The 18,483-nt window shown below is 41.3% G+C and overlaps 1 long non-coding RNA gene across 7 annotated transcripts in view; it reads left to right on the top strand.

The window, feature by feature from the left end:
* Positions 1 to 8,715: 8,715 nt before the first annotated feature.
* The window catches only part of LOC309528510, a 117,887-nt gene continuing 108,119 nt past the window's right edge, over positions 8,716 to 18,483 (top strand). For all 7 annotated transcript variants that reach the window (XR_014217767.1, XR_014217768.1, XR_014217769.1 and 4 more), the window contains exon 1: positions 8,716 to 8,874. This is a non-coding gene — a long non-coding RNA (uncharacterized lncRNA). The remainder of the gene's footprint in view (positions 8,875 to 18,483) is intronic.

Here is an 18,483-nt window from a genome sequence, read left to right as displayed (position 1 = left end):
AAGAAAAGCATTTTGTCACTGGGTTGGAATGGATGATACTTAACCCCCCAGTCTGTCCCATTGTGGGGTTGGGAGTGTGAGGGTGCTTTTGTTCCCTATTGGTGAGTCAGGCTTACTGTGGTTGTCTGCAGCCATCCACAGAGAGGTGGCATGTTCCAGTATAGCCCGTGGACAGAAAATTCAGCTTACGTAGGCCAAAACTGCATGGTCAAGAAAATCATCGAATAAATATGGAAACCAGTGCGGTGAATTTAGTCTATACACATTAGATTTTACATGCGATTCCAACATACCGTCTCTACATGGATGGCCTACAATGGCAGAGATGGTGGCAGGTCAGCCGGTGGAGAGGTGCACATTTGCATTTTGTGGGGCATATATGGGATAACTATAATCCGAATGGCATATAGCCACAAATAATATGTCAGTTTTAGTGGTAATAAAGACTCTGAAATAGGAGAGTGACGTATCTTCACACAGATCTATGTAGGCCTGGAGTGCTATTTAGGATTCATCTCCAAAACCTCAGCATTATGCTAGTTAGAGCTGTTCTACCCCTGGCACCACAGTGCCTGATGCAACTTATTCCCATTGCCCATTCTCGCTACATTGCTAGGTCTGGTATTAGGCATTGCAGTAGGCCAGGCTTCCTCAACCTTGGCCCTCCAGATGTTTTTGGCCTACAACTCCCATGATCCCTAGGTAGCAGGACCAGTGGTCAGGGATGATAGGAACTGTAGTCTCAAAACATCTGGAGGGCCGATGTTGAGAAAGCCTGCAGCAGGCCTTCTGGAACCTATGGATAATGCCATGAGAATGTGTAGAAGCATCTACAGATGTTGGGAACCATGGGAGCAAGGCATTGATGCCCGCTGCCACAGCAGCATCTGGGGCCAAATGGATGCTCTATTGCAGTGTGCTTCATGAGCCCTTCCTGCAGGAGAAGGCAGTCAGAAGGGCTTTTGTTGAATGCTATGTAAGAACCCTATGGCGTAGTCCAAACCAAATATCCATCACATTATAGTAAAGAAAGATTTTTTTTCCTGTGCTCTGCAATGTGCTTTTGTGATAATTTGCCAACCACTGCATCCTAATTGCAACAACTGTGAACCACTCTGCAAACTTGATTGGATGGGTAGTATATAAACATAATAAACAAATAAACTGATTTATTTCTGGAACTTACTCCTGATTACGAATGTGTAGGATTGGTCTGTCATTCATCTTTGGTTCAGAAGCTTCTCAGCAACTGGGGAGAACAACACACTTAAGGTAGTAAAAGAAATGATCTAGCCAGTCCTAGGCCTGTGCCTTGATTTGACTGGGCTTTGTAGTTGTAAAAATGGTAGGTCTACCATTACGTCGCTCTCCCTCCCTCCCTTTCTCTCTCTGTGTTGCCTCTGTAGCAGCAGCACAGTTGTTACCATTCACTGCCCAAACACTGCTCTATAAAGTAGCATTCACCATTAGGGTGTTTATGACTATGTTACAAAGAGCATAGTTGGCTTAACAGATTGCTGAAGAACTTGACTGTTTCATTTACCCAAAACAAGGCTGTAGCAGATCCTGTTGCACACAAAGGAGACTTTCTAGATAACACTGGACACAGCACTTCGTATACTGAAAACGGGAAAGGGACCAAAACTGGCAGGAGCTCTCTAATCTGCCACAAGAGCGAGAATTTTCATTATCCTTCACATCTCTCATAGACTTTGCTTTGGAAGTCTTATGCAAGCAGCCATGCAGTGGAACGATTGTATTCTTAATGATTTCAAAGATGTGGATGTTTTTTTCTCCAGTGTTTGACCTATTTTGCCACTCATGCATTATACATATTGGGGAAAGCTGTACTCATAAGGCATAGTCATTAGAGCTTAAAGTGAATCACTCTACTTCTTGCCCTCCCTCTTTTTCTCCCTGTGCAAAATCTAACATTTAAAAACTGCCGGAATCAGTTATTTCTCCCCTCTTCTCTTTTTATGTCTTCATGCACTTTTCCCAGAGCTCTTCTTGGGAGCCTTGTATTTTGAATAAAAAAATTAAGAGACAGTAACAGTTATTATTTGTATGGACATACATATAATTAAAAAGATTCTTACTTTGAGGAATTTAGCTGAGGATTACATTTTCTTTCCTAAATTAATTGCATGGCATGGATACATATGCTCCCTTCAGACCAGGAGTTGGCATACGATTACCCAACCCATGTTGTGCAATGTGAATGCTTACAATAAATATTTATTTAGCATATTTGGAATAAACTATTTTTCACAGAAGCTGAAACTGGTTCACCTCGGTGTATTCCATGCCTCCCTGCACCCCATGAGTGCGGGATGGTGATTTGTTGAAGTTATCCTAGGTCATGGCTGACCTCCTTTTTGTCAATTGAAATTTGCCTCTTTAAGAGATGTGCTCTCAGGAATTAAGGAGTATGTCTTCTTTAGCATTTTGATGATAACACATAAACTACTGCAGTCCAAAATTGGTACCGTGCACCAACAGAAAAACTAGCAGAATGGTCAGATTTCTCGCACTCGAGGCTATAGGTTGGTCATAAAATCTTTAGAACAACACATAAAACAATAGAAATGCTTTATTTGGCTGTCAAGATTCTCCATCCAGCTTCTCCATCCTCAACAAAGCTGCTGCCCCATCATTTTTATAAGTATTGCTTGACTGGAGGTTGGCTGGGCAAAGTATTGTGAGATCATAGAAAAGATTGGAGATAATTGGAGGTTGCAGAGCTTAGACAAATTAAAAAACAAGGTGCATGACTGGCTACACTATGCCCAAATCCAAGAGGTTTTTAAAAAAGATAAAAAAATAGGTTTCCAGGTGGAGAAATCGAAACTAGAGACAGAATTACTTGAACCAAAGACAAAAGTGCTTTCAAGAATGTATAACTTGCTGCTTAAATGGAATACTCAGGATGAGTTAGTCAAATCAGCCATGATAAAGTGGGCTCAGGACATTGGGTACAACATTATGTTTGAAGACTGGGAAAGGTTATGGACCACCGGTTTGAAATTTACAGCATGTAATGCTTTGAAAGAAAATGTTATGAAAATGATATATAGGTGGTACATGACCCCAGTCAAGCTTGCAAAGATATACCATCTGTCTGACAATAAATGTTGGAAATGCAGGGAGGCTGAGGGAACATTCTTTCACCTCTGGTGGACTTGCCCGAGAGTGAAGGCACTCTGGGAAACGATATATAATGAGTTAAAAAAGGTGTTTAAATACACCTTCCCTAAGAAACCAGAGGCCTTCCTCCTGGGCATTGTCAACCAGAAAGTGTTAAAGAAGGATAGAACTTTCTTCTTATATGCAACTACAGCAGCAAGAATTCTCATCGCCAAACATTGGAAGACACAAGATTTACCCACGCTGGAAGAATGGCATACGCAACTGATGGACTACATGGAGTTGTCGGAAATGACTGGCAGAATCCGTGACCGGGGAGAAGAGACAACAGAAGAGGACTGGAGAAAGTTTAAGGACTATTTACAAAAATATTATAAGTTATTTGAATGTTGAGAATTTGCTAAGCTTTGGAGAAAATCAGCTTCAGTAAAAATATTCGAAGGAAATTAGGGTAAAATTTATGAAAGTATTAAAGTTTAGAATAAAATTCGGATTTATTATATGGTACTAAAACGTTATAACAATAGGTATTCTAAATTGAAAATATGGTTAGTGGAAAATACAAAAAACACATGAAACAAGGTAACAATTTGCTGTTATTTTTTATTGTAAAGAATGCAGGGTTCGGAGGATGTGGGGAAGTCCGATGGCTTTGAAAATTGGATAGAAAAATGGAAAAGTTCTTTCTTTAATCTTCTTTTTTCTTTTGTAAAAATGCTTTTGATGTATATTTGACTATACACTTATACCTGGAAAAAAAGCAATAAAAATATTATATATATAAAAAATATAAGTATTGCTTGACTTGGCATCTCCAGAAGTGAGCCTGGGATTCAGATGAAACCAAAGACCAGCGAGGAGCCAGTCTAGGTTGGTGGCCACAGACTCTCAATTTTTATATAGTCTATGGTACAATACTTGCTTATGCTGGTGTGCCTGGGTAAATTGCTTTTTCTATGACCACCATGATGACATTGAATTCTTTTTTTGCTAGTTTTTTTTTTTTACAATGGCTATATCAGCTTTCTTCTTGTATCTACCTGAAGACAAGGGATTTTATCAAAAGAGCCTTTAAAAAAAAGTGCTTTGAAATAATCATTCCATATATGTTGGCACAATATTATGCTTATTAACCATAATGTTAAATAAGTGAGTAAAGAGACCAAAAAAGCATCAGGAAATCTTTAGCACTTTGGAAATTAATTTAAACAAAACATCCAGTTGAATGTTAACTTGAAATTTCAAATTCTAATAATTTATAAGCAAACCACACCTTCCAATAAATTTACTAACTGCTTCTCCTTCTTTACATTTTTTATAATATGTTAACTTAGTCAAAAAGACTATCTTCCAGATTTTCAGTCACTATTGCACTATATCGGGTCAAATGGGAAATGATCACTGACCTACTGTTACAATTCTTGTCACTATTAATAATGCCATTGTAAGTTCTAAATTCATTTCATTAACTATTCCTTTTAGCAACAGAACCATCTGTGTCAGCCTGTGGGCCTAATTAGGCCTTGCTGGGGTCCTCATTTTCCCCAAGCTACACCCGCCCCACACCTGACATCATATGCTGTGTGCTTAAATGGTTCTCTCCATTGTTCCTTGGCAAACCAGGCTCACTGATAATGTTGGTCAGCTGATTGATGCTGCCTGGAAGCCCCACTGTGATTGTCTGCCCTGGGGAGTTCCTTATTCCAAAGATGTGATGAGTGAGATAAGGTTCTGGCCTGGTGGATGGATCCTTGAAATTACATTGCAAAGAGTATATATCATGGCAAATGATCAGCATTCACACTGAATTCACTCTCCATGGTGAATATTCTCCATGGTGCTACCTTACATTGCTGCAGTCTGTTTGTGTATACTGTAGTTACAAGGGTGAGGATAAAGTGAGAAAATTTAGCCCTACCTCCATGGTTGAAATGCCACAATGTCCTGTGGTAGCACCATGGAGAAGTGGCTTCCATAGAATGGTAGGCATGCATGCAAGAAGGGGACCAGCACTGACCAGTAAATAAGATGATGATGATGATGATGATTATTGCATTAAAAAGAAAGAAAACAAAACAAACAAAGCTTTAACACCACATTTGAAAGAGATGGGGAAAGGGAAGGACTGCCCTTAAACTTGAAGTAAGAAATAAATATTTCAACAATTGCACAAGGAATTAAAGAGTCTAGTGATAGTGCTTGGTGCCTAAAAATAAACTGCCAGCTAAATGAACAGGGTGCCATTGCTGAATCCTATTCCAGCTGAAAAGTGCAGAGTGATCTGGGAGATTCTGCAGGAAATCTACATTACAGTAGGAGACTATTTTTATTCACACAATGGCCAGTAAGGAGGAGAAGCGGGGTGGGGAGGGTCTTACATCGCCTTTCTTAGCTTGTCATTTTAATGGGCAATTCTGCCAGCCTTAAATTTGGACAGAACCTCTTATTCCATGAACATTTTGAATTAAAATAATAGATGTACTGGAAAAGACGAGTGTGTTAACAATGTCCCCTGAATAACATAGCCATATAATAATGTTGATTTTTCTTTCTTTCTGGACATGTTTCCTTGCTGCAATGTAATATCCTTAAAATAAAAAACTCTGAGCTGTACAGACTTCGATCCCATTTCATATTTATTTACATATTTAGAAAAAAAATCATACATGGCTTAGTAAAAAAAAACACACCACAGTTCTAAGAGTGTACATAAAATAGTATAACAATTCTCAATATAATACACCTGAAATCAGCAAGTGCTAAAAATATGGATAGAAAATTAAATCTTGTGTCCGGATAAGGTTTCTAAAGGGTTTTGGCATGTGTCAAACATGGTATAGCAAGGGTGTCTTCCAAATGTTAATCGATGTTTCAGATGTTGTGTGAATTTACATGTTTCAGGAGACAAGGTATCTTCCACCTTTTCAGATGCAGGAAGTACCTTTAACCCAAACATGCATTTGGGGACCCATTTGCTAATCTTCTGTCATAGATTTGCATGGTGGCAGTGCTCTTGTTGTAGTCTACCTTGGGGCAGGCCATGACACACCAATGGGTCCCAATCCACCAGTTGAAGACCAGTAGTCTATCTGGCAGCAGCTCTCCAGGGTTTCAGCTCTAACTGGTGATGCCATGACTTGAACCTGGGATATTCTGAATGCAAAGGACATGCTCTACTACAGAGCTACGCTGTGCCAATAATCTCATCAAGGTTTATTTTATTTTTTTTTATGTGGAGAGGCATTTGCTGCTGGGCCATAGTGGTGAAAAGAAATTCTCCCACTATGTCGGCCCAGCCAACATAGCCAAAAATCAGGGATGACTGAAGCTGGCATACAAGACATTGAGAAGTCTTGAGGAAGGCTGAGGGTTTGAGGAAGGCTGTCCTGAAATTCAGGAATCTACATTTTTGAGGAACTATTATGATGAAAAAAATATAAATATAAAATGGAATTAAATGATAAATAATAATAATCTTGATGCTCTACCCCAGAACTATGGCTCCTTCCCACAAAAAGTCTCCTTCTTCTGAATTTTGGCTCAGTTTTCAAATAAACCCAGCTCATTCTGAGCAATGCCAGTATTAAAATAATGACAGGAATCAGGTCTGCTCTTAGTATTCTGCTTGCATTGGAGATTATCTGCATACACCAACACTATTGTAATGCAACTGTGTTCAGAAGTGTGAAAATTCAGTGGTGAGTCTGCTGAGGATTGCACTCATCTCAGTCACAACAAGATGTGAGGACTAGCTGGCCTGTGTGCCAATGACAAAGCAAATTCTCTCACTTCCTGAGCTGATTAGAAAATTCAAGGGGGAGAATTAATGAAAAAATATTTTTCTAAAATAAAGTCAGAAACTTTTAATTAGGTAGTCATGGGAAGAACTTGAGAAACAACTCCACCCATCTCAATATGAGGAGACCACTTTTTTCCTCTAGCTTCCACTCTAGTGTCAGTACTAGGGACGGGCAAATCTGTCAATTTCAGTTTCAGTCAGTTTCTCATTTTTTCAGTCTTACATTCAGTCTACACCAGTTTGTAATTTTTTTTTAAAAAAGACCCTCATGAAAATTAATTAGCATTTTGGTGCAAATTTCTCCTAACATACACATGCTTGTATGAAATTTCGCTGAATTGAAACATTTTTTGCACAGCAGTTTCCAGTAAAACAATGCATTTTTAATATTTTTTTTTCATGAAGTGCATTTGTTTGGACACTTTACCCCAGCATATATATACTTGTCTGAACTACTTTGCACCATTCAGAGAAGGATGGGTGTGTTTGGGTTTGTGCATTGTTTTGGAAAGTGCAAGTTGTGTAGGTTCACCTTTAAGCATGAAGTGATTCAAATTCCACCACTATCCTTACAGTTCAGAGGAGAAGAGGAGAAGCAGGGCTCACTTTGTAGACAACCTCCTGAACCCACTTTTGTTTCTATGAATGTCTATATACCACCTGCAAGTCTCTGAATATCCATGTGGGCTTTGGAATTTCCTGAAGTTTTGTTCATGGTCAGTAAATCAGCTCTTCATTAAAAAAATAAAAATACTTCGGGGACAATCACTTTGGGAGTTTTTCTTTCTTTCTTAGAACATGGGGTGTCTTCATTTCAGATCTTGTTCCATATTAAACAGCAACCCTAGCTCCGAAATCCAATTTCAGTCAAACTAGTAACCGAATATAAACAAGAAAAACAAGTCTTTGCACTGGTTTATTTACTGCAGCTAACAAACCACATCTGATGAGCTGTATAATTTGCTCCAGCAACTGTTGCCAAAAATAAAAAGCTGGGTCCTGCAATGCAGCACGTTTCTGAGGAATACAGAACTCCGCCTTTTCCCATCGTGTAGCATCCTCTGTGTCTTTGACTCTGCGGGGTGGGAAATGATACAGTGGGACAGTTGATTGGTGCTGTAAGCCCTAAGGGGCAACCTGAAAGGATAGGTGCCACCCCAAATCCCCTTCTGTCATTAAACTAAATTTTAAGTTTTTTTAAAAAATGCTGTCGTTTAGGATGTTCTGCCGAAAAGCTGACAACACAAGCAGCAGTAGAGCAATAAAAATATATTGGTCTGGGTGGCTCCACTGAGAGATAAACTGAGCACCCTCAAAGTCCTCTCTTTTAATGAGTGATCTAGCTCTTCCAGTAAAATCTGCCTTTTCTGTTACCATTTGTTTGGCAGAGTTATTTGATACTTCTAAGAAACGGATCCCTTTTTAGTTCAGTGACCAGAACAGGAACTATTCTGTTGTGTGTGTTTATGTATTAGACTCCCCCCCTCCCCATGGAGAAAGACATTCCTGTGTAGCTGTTTCTTCTCCCCCGCCCTCCCCGCATGCTGGTTACAAAAGGCTTAGAAAACAAAACCACCCTCAAACAAGCTCAACAAGCAGAAATACAGGCAATAGAAAGTCCTGATATAATTCACAGATTAAGTCCGAATGCTTGCAATAAGTTCTCCGGTGCTGATTTGGCTGGCGTCTCTCACAAACATGGGGTTGCTTTCTGCACTACTGACAGCAGGGCATTAGAGAGAGAGAGAGAGAGAGAGAGAGAGAGAGAGAGAGAGATATGTGGGTTTTGTTTTTGTTTTGTTATTAAAAGTAAAGTCTGTAGAAGGGAGTGGATTAGGGAAGAATGAAAGGTCAATGATTTTAATTCTACTTCGCTGAATTCAAATGTTTGAAAGGATATATTCGGCGGAAAGGTCATGTCATGGAAGGTAAGCAGCTTGTCCTAAGGTTTGCAGTGGGATAAACAAAACGGTAGCTTGCCTGGGATGTTTGTGTGTCAAAGGTAACAAAGAACCTGCTCTTTTTCTTAAAGCCTTTTAACCCTCTGCATACTCCCTGGGATCACAGCTGGAATTTAATGGCAACAGGCTGGTGTTTGCTTTCGGTCCCTCCAAGATTCAGAGGCATTAGCTCTGACAGTCACTACAGGGCCTGGCCAATATTACATTTCTCACTCCAAAACTTCAACCACCAGCTGTACATCTTTTGGAAATTCTTTGCTCTCTCAAGTCTTCTTACTCTGACAGAAAATGATATGTTTTTTAAAAAATCAAAAATGTATGGAATGCAAAGAGAGAGGAAAACATGAACTCAGGGCAGGGGGGACCCAATGGGAGAACCATTTTGTTATTTGTTCATCTAGCCCAGTACAGTGGACGCGTCCGCAACCCGCAGCAGCGTGTCTGCAAACGTGCGGGTTGTGATTCTGTGCTTCTGCACATGCGCAAAGCATGATTTAGCACTTCTGCACATGCACGACCGCCGAAACCCAGAAGTAACCCATTCCATTTTGGGTTTCGGCGGTCCGTTACCCGAAAAAACGCAACCTGAAGCATCTGTAACCCAAGGTGTGACTGCATTGTCAACCTTGACTGGCAGCAGCTTCCCAGGGTATCATACAGAACTCCCTCCTAGATCTACCAGGAGATGCACAGGATTGAACTTGGGGCCTTTCTTTGCCTGCAAAGTTTGTGATTGATCACTGAGCCATGGCCCTTCTCTCAAGTGGCACAAAGTGACGACCAAGTTGGCACTCCTTTTGTGCTACCTACATTACTTTCTCTGTGCATGAGAACATAAGGACAACCCTGCTGGACAACAACAATAACAATAACAACTTATTACATATACCCCACCAATCTGGCTGGGCCTCCCCAGCCACTATGGGCGGCTCCCCACAGAATATTAGAAACATGATAAAACAACAAACATTAAAAACTTCTCTAAACAGAGCTGCCTTCAGATGTCTTCTAAAAGTCAGATAGTTGTTTATTTCCTGGACATCTGGTGGGAGGGCGTTCCACAGGGTGGGTGCCACTACCGAGAAGGCCTTCTGCCTGGTTCCCTGTAACTTCACTTCTCACAGTGAAGGAACCACCAGAAGGCCCTCAGAGCTGGACCTCAGTGTCCGGGCTGAATGATGGGGGTGGAGACTCTCTTTTAGGTATACTGGGCCGAGGCTGTTTAGGGATCAGCGCAAAGACCTACCAAGCATTTTGTTTTGACAGTGGCCAACCAGTTGCCTACAGGAAGCCATCTCCTACTCTTCTGCCCTGAGAGCCCCAACATCACTAGAGTAACAGTGTACACCACAATTTTCAAAATATACACTATATGGAGATAAATCAAATTTTACAGAGCTGCTCAGTGCTTTCCCAAGTGGTTTAGCAACCAATCGCTCTTCCCATGGAGCTCTGGAAACTGTAGCACTGCAAGGGGAATGCAGTTCTCCTAACTAACTGGAAGATGCTAAATTGGCAAAACAGTGCTTTCCATGTATGGTGTGAATATGGCCATACATTAACTTGTGAAAGCAGTGAACTCCATAGATGAGTGGGAATTTGAACCTGACTTTTATACATCTAGATTCAGGACATAGGATGCTTCTAGACAGAGCCTTAATTTGCAAACGGGCCTTTAACATATTGCAATGGGCCCTTCACAAGAATTAAATTCCCCAGATTTGCCCAAGAAAGGAAAAACAAAACAAAACAAAACAAAACAAAACACAGGCTGGCATTTTGAGGCTAACAACAACACGTGAATGTTGCAAAAACAAAAACGAAACCCCAGCAAAAACATTTCATGCCTGGGGAGCACTGATTCCACAATAAACAATCGTCTGGAAGCATCCCTAGCCAGAGCCTCTATTTTTATGAACTGTATTCTTATCAGATGAGTAAGCTGTACATTGTATGCACTTGGAAAGATTGTTGATAATTTTAATGTATATTTAATGTAAACTGCTTACAGATTATATATATATATATATATATATATATATATATATATATATATTCTCAATTCAGGGGTTTACAAATTCTGTAAAATAAAAATAAATACTAAATTAGAAAAAACAACCCTACACTACAAGCCTGTCTATTCAGAAGTAAATCCCATATAAGGTCTGTGTACATGTTACCAGCTTAAAATGAAGCTATGTCATTCTTTTTCTCAGTGTGGATTGGAGCTGGTGGGGGCCAGGGAGGGATACATTGAAGTGCAGTATTTCCTAAGAAACGACAGAGTAAATGCAGGATATATATGGATTGTGGCTAATGTTGTGTCTATACATACAAAGACCGATTGATGCACGTCCAATTATGCGCAACTGCAGATGTGTGCATGGTGGTGACCCAGAAGTGGCTGGTAAAGGGGGTGGAACGGGGTGAGATCAGGGAGGAATGGGAGCATGGCAGGGCAGAGCAGGGCTGTGATGGGGCAAAACAGGGCATAGTGGATTTTGCACACTCTGTTTTTGCACATGATGACCTGGAATAAAACCCCCGCACCAATTGGAGATTGTCTGTACTGCTTCCCAAACCAGTCATGGGAGTGCACTTGAGTCAGAGTAAATAGGAGTGTGTACATAGCCTAAGACCGCTGCCTAACTCTAGACATGATATGAGCAAATAATTGTTATGAAGATGGACAAGAAAACGATTATTTAAACCACACCTGTCCCACACAATGAAAGTCAGATCTACAGAAAGCAGAATCAGTTTCCACAGTACATTTTACAGAAAGAATTACTCAATCGCTATGTTTTGGAAATACAGCTGTATGTTTTTTCTACAGCGTGCCAAAAAATGGGATTTTTAAAAAAAATAAATAAAAAAAATAAAAACTGCCAGCTAGGAAACATTATTCTGTTTGTTCAAGAAGGAAAAGCAGCAAGCGTAGCCAAGAATTTCTGAGTAAGTTACAGGATGGTTCATTCTCCTTAAGAATTGTTTTTCTCGATATCTAGTAAGGGTAGATAAAAATGAATCTGGCAGAGGTTTTGTTGTCCACCCCCCTGGAGGGCCATTTGACTCTATACACTTTTGGTTCCTAAATGTAATGTGTGTTTACCTAGGAAAGACAAAGGGAGACAAGTATCCCAACAAATGGTACAATAAAACTTCAAATTCCACTTCTGTCATGACTCAAGTGATGAAAATTTTAGCAAAAGCCTAGACATGCAATAAAGTATCATCAATCACACACCATTATTTCCCATCTGGGAACCCAGGATACAGACAAATCCTGGAAATCTCTCAACAAACATACAGATTACAGAAATGCTAAGTATTTCATCAGAACCTCTTATGCTTAATGTTTCTGGTAACTGCCTTGTATAGTAATGTGAGTAGAGACCCCCACTGTACTGAAAAGCACTGCGTGATTCTGTCTCTCTCCTCTCTCTAAGTTCCCATTCCACTTTTCCCTTCCCCCAGCTTGGCTGTTATGCAGCGTCAGTTTCTACATGCATGATCCGTTGTTTACAATCTTAAGCAAAACCACGCCTTGCTCCAACTCCCGAATCCTTGTGTAAAACCCTTCTTAGCCAATTCCTCCGTGTGAATTTCTCCTTGGATTATTCTATCTCTGATCATCAATGTTTCTATACCAAGGACCTTTCTCACAGTTATCATCAAACAAGGAAAGAAAACATGCTCTCAAATAGCCACAGGGTCTTTTAGAGCAGTCCCTAAGAGATAACCATTTTCTCTCTCTTTGTTAATATGACCCTGAAACATGCTGACTAAGACATGGTAAATGGGGAGTGTGTGTGATTAGATTTTAATGCTCTTGGGCTGAATCCAGCTAAGTCTACCAGGGATGGGGTGTGTGTGCTTGAATTTGGTTCAGTTTGCATTTTAATATGAACCAATTTGATTCCTTTTTTCCTGAAACAATAAGTGAACTGAAGCACAGCTACCTTTGGAATTCACACTTCTCTGAATTTTGCAATGCAATTCTCCAACCAAAAAATTAGTACAAAGGTGTGTATATATTAGGGGCACTATAGATAAAAATGCATACATTTGCAAGGACACCATACAAAGATTGCATTGTAAAAATTGCCTGTAAAAAATGTGTATATTGGCAAAAAGGAACACTAAAATGCTGAAGTTTTTCGAGGATGACTTAAAAAACAACAAATTGTTGTGGAAATGTGGCAAACTGAAATCAATAATGAAAATAAAAAAGAAACCAAGGGAAATTGAAATTGACAGATGTGTGCATTCTAGATGTGTGTCAATCCACCGAAATGAATGAATGTGATTACAAATGAATGAATGGACACGACAATAGATCTACTTTGAGTATGGTTTTGTTGGATACAACCCAATGCAACTTCATGTCATGTTATACTGCACGATATAATACTGTTCAAATGTAACTCACAATTTCCCATGTTAAACTTTGGAGGGGGGGTGATACAGAGTGGGAATTAGAGTAAACTCATGACTGTTTCAGGATTCAAGTAAACCTACTGACATTCTGTGGTAGGCACAATTATATGCCCTAACACGAGTTCAGTTGGGTTTGGAATGAAATTTCTATCAGCTGTCCTCTATTTTTCATCCAGCCCACTGCATCAACTTCAGCTCATCAGAATACCAGAGAGTAATGCAATCTCCAGTGTTGGAGAAGACTATTGGGAGCAATTGTGTCAATAGTCCTACTCATCTTATTCTTCCACAGTGAAAAAAGAGCCTTGACCTGTCTTGCTCTTATTCACTGGGAAGTTCACGAGGGCTATCCGAAATCCATCCCAGAAGATCAACCCATCAGAAATCCATCGCAGTCCATCAACTAAGATGAAAGTCTAACAGGCTTTTATTTTGAGCACGCTGCTTTATGGAAGGAGTAACAGGCACCTTACAACCATCAGAAGCAATGCCTAAACACCTTACACACGCACTGCATCATTAAGATTTTGGGCATGACATGGCAGGACAGAGTCTAAACAAAGATGTTCCCTCCCAAGCCCACAGTCCCAGCATGTTCACATTTCTGCCTCAACGACGTCTACACTGCCTCAGTCATGTACACAGGACAGAAGATGGCAGGATCCTCCAGGGCATGCTCTGTGGGGAGCTGGCTTCAGGCACTAGGCCTGTTGTCAGACTAACTCTGCATTACAAATACAGTGGTACCTCTAGCTACAAACTTAATTTGTTCTGGAGGTCCGTTCTTAACCTGCAACTGTTCTTAACTAGAGGCGTGCTTTCGCTCATGGGGCCTCTTGCTGCCACTGCGCTGTTGGCACATGATTTCTGTTCTCATCCTGGAGCAAAGTTCTCAACTCGAGGTAACTCTTTCAGGTTAGCAGAGTTTGTAACCTGAAACGTTTGTAACCTGAGGCGTTTGTAACTTGAGGTACCACTGCAAATGTGACATGAAGACTGGCAAACCATATGGGAATCCCTTGCAGATGGTCGCAGTGCCTGGAGACAGACAGTTGCGTAGCCACAGTAGTGACCAGAGGAGGAATGACCACTGGTAGGAGCACAGAGAGAAGAAATACTATGGTGCACTTGTAGCAGCAAAACCAAACACCTTTATCTGTCCCAGCTGCAATAAAACATGTCTCTCCCCTATTTGTCTCTACTGCCACAGCGGACGCTGTAACTCTAAAATGGTTTGACTTTACCCTTGAAGGTGCACTCTTCCATTGTCTCTTGAAACAGACAGAGTGGATCATTCAAATTGGTCTCCCACACCTGCAGGAGTGAATAGTTGCTGCAAGACTATTTTAAGGGCCATAAACATTAATAACAGCACTTTGAATTGTGTCCAGAAGCACCCTGGTTGCCTCTTCAATCGGCACAGATATGGTCCCACATCTTCAGACCTTCTGATCCTTCTTGGCAGTTTGATGGTGAAGCACTGTATCTCCGATTTGCTGCAATGCAAGGTCATTTGCTAGCGATCTGCCACTTCTGTGCTGCAAAGATCCAGGTTCACAGAAGAAACACCAGAGTGCTACAACATCTATTGCTGTGGCTTTCCTTGTGGCGACCAATCTGAAATTTTGATCTTGAAGTCCTGACCCTTGTTGTTGTTTAGTCGTGTCCAACTCTTCATGACCCCATGGACCAGAGCACGGCAGGCACTCCTGTCTTCCACTGCCTCCCGCAGTTTGGTCAAACTCGTGTTCGTAGCTTTGAGAACACTGCCCAACCATCTCGCCCTCTGTTGTCCGCTTCTCCTTCTGCCCTCAATCTTTCCCAACACCAGGGTCTTTTCCAGGGAGTCTTCCCTTCTCATGAGGTGGGCAAAGTATTGGAGCCTCAGCTTCAGAATCTGTCCTTCCAGTGAGAACTCAGGGCTGATTTCCTTCAGAATGGATAGGTTTGATCTTCTTGCAGTCCATGGGACTCACAAGAGTCTCCTCCAGCACCATAATTCAAAGGTGATCAGCTTTATGGTCCAGCTCTCACTTCCATACATCACTACAGTACTGGGAAAACCATAGCTTTAACTATACAGACCTTTGTCGGCAAGGTGATGTCTCTGCTTTTTAAGATGCTGTCTAGGTTTGTCATTGCTTTTCTCCCAAGAAGCAGGCGACTTTTAATTTCGTGACTGCTGTCACCATCTGCAATGATCATGGAGCCCAAGAAAGTAAAATCACTCACTGCCTCCATTTCTTCCCCTTCTATTTGCCAGGAGGTGATGGGACCAGTGGCCATGATCTTCGTTTTTTTGATGTTGAGCTTCAGACCATATTTTGCGCTCTCCTCTTTCACCCTCATTAAAAGGTTCTTTAATTCCTCCTCACTTTCTGCCATCAAGGTTGTGTCATCTGCATATCTGAGGTTGTTGATATATCTTCCGGCAATCTTAATTCTGGCTTGGGATTCATCCAGCCCAGCCTTTCTCATGATGAATTCTGCATATAAGTTAAATAAACAGGGAAACAATATACAGCCTTGTTGTACTCCTTTCCCAATTTTGAACTAATCAGTTGTTCCATATCCAGTTCTAACTGTAGCTTCTTGTCCCATATAGAGATTTCTCAGGAGACAGATTAGGTGATCAGGCACTCCCATTTCTTTAAGAACTTGCCATAGTTTGCTGTTGTCGACACAGTCAAAGGCTTTTGCATAGTCAATGAAGCAGAAGTAGAGGTCTTTCTGGAACTTTGTAGCTTTCTCCATAATCCAGCACATGCTTGCAATTTGGTCTCTGGTTCCTCTGCCCCTTCGAAAACCAGCTTGCACTTCTGGGAGTTCTTGGTCCACATACTGCTTAAGCCTGCCTTGTAGAATTTTAAGCATAACCTTGCTAGTGTGTGAAATGAGTGCAATTGTGCGGTGGCTGGAGCATTATTTGGCACTTCCCTTCTTTGGGATTGGGATGTAGACTGATCTTCTCCAATCCTCTGGCCACTGCTGAGTTTTCCAAACTTGCTGGCATATTGAGTGTAGCACCTTAACAGCATCATCTTTTAAAATTTTAAATAGTTCAGCTGGAATATCATCACTGACCTCAATAATTGTGAATGTGAAGGCAGCATTTGACAAAATAACCCCTGAGAAGTTATGTAGGCTCTTATTTTTTGCTCTCACTAGCAACAACAAAAGAGTTTGTGTTTCTACCAAAACATGAAGAGAACCAGTGTGTGGTACATTTGCTAAATTGCTTCAGTTGGCTGTTGATGGGCTGGGCTGAAATTGCTGTTTAGCTATTAACTTGCTGGAGCCCCTCTGGCAGTTACTGTTTTAAAGTCCCTCAAGTGTAAAATGTAAGAGTTGGTAGGATGACCGGCAGAAAGGCCATTGGAAGTAGGCACAAGTGTTGCAAGATCAGTGGGGCAGATCTTTTGTTTTTGTGTCTTGCAGCCACTTCTGCCTAAGGGGATATCAAGCTGAGAGCCCCAACAAGCCCTGAGGTTAATTCAATCACTTGGGAAAGATAAGACATAACCTGATTATAATATAGGTTGGGTCCACAATGTTAGGCAAGCTCTGGGTCAGACTGGGAGAGCGTTGTGTGAAGTGACTTGAAGTTTCCTATGAAATTTGATCAAAACAATCGCGAGATTCCAACAAGCCAAATTAGACATCACATGGAAAATGCATGTTTCAGTCCCCCAGTTTATTAAAGGCAACCCCAGGAGTAGAAGAGTAGCAAAGGGATGGGGGGCTGCATAACCCCTTCTCTTCCAGTTATTTTTTCCCTAATCAAAATGATTACTCAAACTCATTTTCTTCCCCGGGGTAAAGATAGGGGGTACCAACCAACCTTCTATCCATGAAAGGCAAACGTTGACTGGACCTTTCTGAGAGTCTTGCCCTTATCCTCACGCCACAGCAAATGGAACCAGTTCCATACAACCCGACTCAACAAATTCACTGGATTTGTAACAATGCAACATCATGAATGCAAACAATATTGCATTTTAAATGTATTTCAAATGTGTCATAGAATCCCTTGAGGACTCCTTTCTTGGGTCTGAATTCAACAGCACTTTCATCACCTGGAACAGCTCTGCTGATGGCTACTTGAGGATACAATTGCGGCAATACAGCCAGCTTTTGTTGTTGTTGCCATCACTGCCATGTAGTATGCATGATAGCACACTCTTACTTATGTTTGGTTACAGTCGTTATGATTCTTGCACCACTTACATTCCAACTGCCATCCTGCCTGCTTTATTGCTCACAGATCACTGCAATACCAGGCAGCTGAATGGGATCCACACGGCGGGAGAGGCCACGTGGGAGCGATTGTGTCGAAAGCCCTTGCCACTTCACCATTCATAATGAGACCAGGGTCTCACTATGGATACTCCCCAAACATATTCAGGATTCAAACTCCGTAGATGCGCGGGGAAACAATTGGTGGCAAATTAGGTACACACCTTTGACAAAAGGCTAAATGTCAGGCAATAGAGGCAGTTGCTTTGCCTTCACTTTATCATATGAGCATGTGCGAGTTAAAATAGCAGTACGACAGGGATGGGGAACGTCTGGTCCTACAGATGTTGGACTACAACTGCCATCATCTCTGAACACCAGCCAAGGTGGCTGAGGCTGATGGGAGTTGCAGCTAAACAACACGCAGAAGCATGTTCCTATATAAGTAGCATGTAGACATTCCACAGCTTGTAGAAAAAAAATCAATGTAAGGGAATAGTGGATATGAGATGGAACAATGATAAATTAGGAATGGTGTTTGGGAGACACTGAGGGAGGTGAGAACAGATGTGGGGATAGAAGCTGGAAGTCTGAAAAACAAAGCAAAGGTTGTGGGAAGCTCCAAGGATGGAGTTTCAACCTTAAAGTTGACCAGCCAGTTACAGTGGTGCCTCGCAAGACGAAATTAATTCGTTCCGCAATTCTCTTCGTCTTGCGGTTTTTTCGTCTTGCGATGCACGGTTTCCCATAGGAATGCATTGAAAATCAATTAATGCGTTCCTAGGGAAACCACCTTCAGACCAGGTCCGGGGACAGTCTGTCCCCGGACCTCTTCTGAAGGCTGGGGGGGGGGGGACAAGGGCTTTTCTTCCCACCCCCAGCATTTTAAAAAACCCCGGG

The sequence above is a fragment of the Podarcis vaucheri genome (genome assembly GCF_965113315.1).
Source record: "Podarcis vaucheri genome assembly, chromosome: 3".
Taxonomy (NCBI): Eukaryota; Metazoa; Chordata; class Lepidosauria; order Squamata; family Lacertidae; genus Podarcis; species Podarcis vaucheri.
This window is presented reverse-complemented; position numbering and strand designations above follow the sequence as displayed.